Below are 4,298 nucleotides of genomic sequence, written 5' to 3' on the forward strand. Positions count from 1 at the left end.
CATCATGGCACGTGGTTCCAATTACATCTCTATCTCTCTGACCATTCCTTCTTGATCTCCTATCGCTATTGCAGTTTCTTCTTCTAGCATCTTAAAAAGGTAAAATTCCTTGTTTTTTTTTTTTCTTGCTCCTGATTACTTCTCAAGCTCCAAATTCTCCTAAGACAATCACATCTAAACCCATGGCCTTGACCAACAAATAGTTACTGATGTTTATCAAATATCTCCAGCTGAGTCACTGTGCCTGACCTTCAACCCATCTTCTACTACTGTATACTGAACGTCTTCACTTGGACATCCACGGGATTTTCAGATCTGGCATGTCTAAAATGGAATGAATTATCTGGGCTCCTAATTTTCTCCTTGCTCCTCTCTCAGTGTTTCCAGTGTTGCTGGATAACATTTCCCAACTTCCAAGCCATTAACTTGGACATTGCAATAAACCTTCCCCTATTTCACACTCATAATCAGTCACCAAGTGCTGTTGTTTCCTAATCATTTCTTAAACCTGTTTACTTATGCCACCAGCTTTGTTACTGCCATAATTCTGTTATTTACCATTTTTGCAGAACTGTAATCACCTCCTGCTGCAGTCTTAGATTTCATCAGTCTAACCTCCATATCACAGCCTAAGAGATCTTCCAAAAAAAACAAAGCTATGGTGCCACTGCTTTGCCACACTTGCTTACCAATGCCTTCAGGATTAATAAACAAACTTTATATCTCAGCACAGAGTACATTCTGGCACATTTCTACACATTTGTACCTTATCACCTACCCCTTCTTCCTGGACACCACATGTGCAAGTCACATTATGCTCTGGATAGTTCCCGATCACAGCATACGCTACCACACCTCTGTGTACATGTCATCCCCTCTGTCTTGACCAATGTTTTCATTCTCTCTTCTACTCAATTTAGACATCACTCCTTTAAATGACGTCTTTGCTGCTGGCTGGCCCTCCCCTCTGAAGAATCAGGACTCTCTTTCATGCTTCCGTGACACTCCATGCAAAGCTCTAGATTTTTACTTTTTCTGTATTCTAACAAACAACCCACATAGCATCTATCTCTTTCAAAAATGTAAGCTCACTAAGTATATCCCACGTATCAATTCTCTTTGTGCCCTGGCAGTTAATACAGGGCCTGATTCATAGTGGATTGCAAACATCTGTTGAATGACCAAACATGTTCTGCCTATAAAAAAAAAATTAGCCAAAAAAAAATCACATAGCAATATAAAAAGTGATTGATTTCCATTGAAGAGCATTTGAGCATTAATGCGATTCCTGCATCTCTGACAGGCACGCCTAGATCGCCTGAGATTGGTGACCTCCAAGAGTTCTAGCACTGCTCTTGCCTACTGCAACTGCCAGGACTCCAGGAAGAAACAAACGAATGAGGCTTGAGGAGGCTCCCTGGCCTTTTATGATCACCTGGCTTATATTCAATGACTGACATCCTAGATTCCCCAATCTTCACTCTCAAAGGCTTTAGTAAGAGATTACTAAGAGGATAAAAAGAGGGACAAGTTTATAAAATGAAGTGGGAAAGGCACTTTAGAAAGGCTCCACACAAGCAAATAGGCAGAAGTTCAGTTACCTAGTGATGAAAGGGAGCATCATGCCTCATGGCTCCCAAAGATGTCATTTAAAGGAGCGATGCAAGGGGAACTCAAACATAGTTAATGAAACCAAAGTCCCAGATCTAGCAATGTACCAGAAGGGAGATACTGCATGTCAACTAGCAGGGCAAGAAATTCAGAGACAAAAAGTGGTACATCTCACTTGAAAGTGGGTAATTTGTGACCTTAAAGAAAATTGCCAAGCAGGTATCCCCAGTCTGGCCGAATACCTGGGGAAAGCAGCACCAAGTTTATGCTACAGCAGTCAGCTGAGTGGTCACTGTCTTATCTTCTATAGACAAACAGTGTCCTGAATCAGGGCCTGTGGGGCAAACCTGTGGCTTATTTTTGAACATCTTGTAAACTAAAATCGGTATTTAAATATTGTGAAAAAAAGAACAAAGAAGAGTATGTGACAGAGACCACATGGCTACAAAGCTTAGAACATTCAGCATCTGGCCCTTTACAGAAAACCTTTCCTGACCCCTGTGCAGACCGCTCCATACAGCTAAGCCTTGTAACCCACTCACTTCCAGAATAATTTCTAAAACTGCACACACTGGAAGGAAGTTTTTGAAAATTGCAATCTTATTACATTATCATGGCCAACTAGGATTTCTCCATGTTAAAAGTTAACAAGTAGACTTTATTATCTTGCTTCTATGAATGATTTCCATTTGTAGAGAATCTCTACATTCTAGTGAGGGAAAAAGCACAGGACAGGAAGTTAGGAGTTAGGAGATCTGGTTACCAGTGACAACATTAAGACTGGTTAAAGACCTTAGGCAACTCACTTAGCAACGCTGCATTCTTATTTCCCAATCTGCGAAATGGGGATAATGCCCACTTTACTGTCTGTGCATGGTGTGAGGATATAGTGAGATAACAGAGCATGCTTTGCGAAGTTGAAAGGGAGATACAAATAGAGGTATTATTATAGATAATGACATCATCGACCTTTAATTATGGCTACTTTGGAGGAAGATGAAAGATGAATAAATTGTTAGTTATTAGTGGAACTTTCTACTCATTTATTCTTTTATCTCTTTCCTCATTAAATCTTTAATAAAACTAACAAGTGTCAGGGCTGATTGAGTATTAAGTTTTTATCCCTTAATTCAGTAAATGTGTGTATTTGTTGATTGTGTATTATGTGCTTAGTTCCTTTGAGAAGAGGGAAAATGAGTCATTAATGGCTAAAAGACATCATTAGAATTAGAGGAAGAAGGAAGCAAGATCCCTAAAAAATTAAAATAAAACAAAACAAAGCAGAAAAAAAACAAAACCCCTCACCTTTATTATAAAAAACTATCTGTTTAAAGCTAGTTAAAATTGCTTCCATTCAGGACCTACCTCAAGGTTAACCTGCTTAGCAGTGCTGAAAATTCAAATACAGTCTGATTTATTCTTTTCTGTATCAGACACAACACTATTTTACTAGGTCTTATTCCTTTCCTTTTCCCTAGCACACAGAAAGACTACATTTCTCAACAATCCCTCCTGCAAGGTTGAGACATGTGACTCTTTCTGGCCAATGAACTTAAGCATAAGTGACATAAGTCACTTCAGGCCTAAGACTAAAAGAACAGTATGATTTTCCAAGAACTCTCTTTTCCTCTGCTCTGGAAAGCTCATGGAAGATCCATATCCAGATGGCAAAGTCGTAAAATGGAAACATCCTCTGTCCCTGATCCCTGAGTGTTATGTGAATAGAGTTGTCCTGGTGAGGTGGAAGCATCTCATCTGTATGAAGAAGAAAAAACTTTTTTTGCAATAAGTCACTGAGATTTCAATATTTGTCTTTAGTGCAGATTTCCTTGGTCTATTTTAAGACATTTTTCCTCCAAGTTGGGTATCATAGTCAATATTATTCTTCACTGAAATATACGACTCTATATTTTAAATAACTCATTGTTATCGCAGAGACTATACAAAGTTTTGTTTTTATTTTTTTGTTTGTCTTTCTGTATGTCTTCTATGTCTACAGTGTTATCCCTAACACTCAACCTAATAGATCACAGTTATTTGGGGAGGTGGCGGGGGGGAGGGGTTATGGCATGTTCAATGACTATGTATGTATATATGTGTGTGTGTGCGTCCTTGTATATATTATTATATAATTATATAATTATATGTGTGTGTGTATATATATGAAATGATCCCTGTCTTAGAGCCTCGGTTGTTTCCTCTACTAAATGTTCTTTCTGCAGATATCTCCTTGGCTAACTCCCTCACCTCCTTTAACTCTGCTTAAGTCTCATCTTCTCAGTGAGGCCTACTCTGATTATCTTAGTTAATACTACGACCTGCACACACACACACACACACACACACGCACACACATGCACACGCACTCACACACACAACAAATCCCTCATACTCTACTCTTTTTTTCTCATAGAGAATTTTACCTTCTAATATGCTATGTGTCTATTTAAAATTTATTCCATTCATTGAATGTATTGTGCAACTAAAAATAATGAGTGAGTATACAATTTTGCTAATTTTATAACCGATTATGCATGGAAAAGTCCAGTTCCTAATAAAGCAAGCATTTTAAACATAAACACCACAGCTCCAAGGCATCAAGGAAATGTAGCATATTTATGTCCTATAACAAGTCTAATTTTCCCCATCCTAATATATGTACAACAGAGAGAAGCTTGTATTTGAGA

Source organism: Pteropus alecto, unplaced genomic scaffold, assembly GCF_000325575.1.
Source record: "Pteropus alecto unplaced genomic scaffold, ASM32557v1 scaffold72, whole genome shotgun sequence".
NCBI lineage: Eukaryota > Metazoa > Chordata > Mammalia > Chiroptera > Pteropodidae > Pteropus > Pteropus alecto.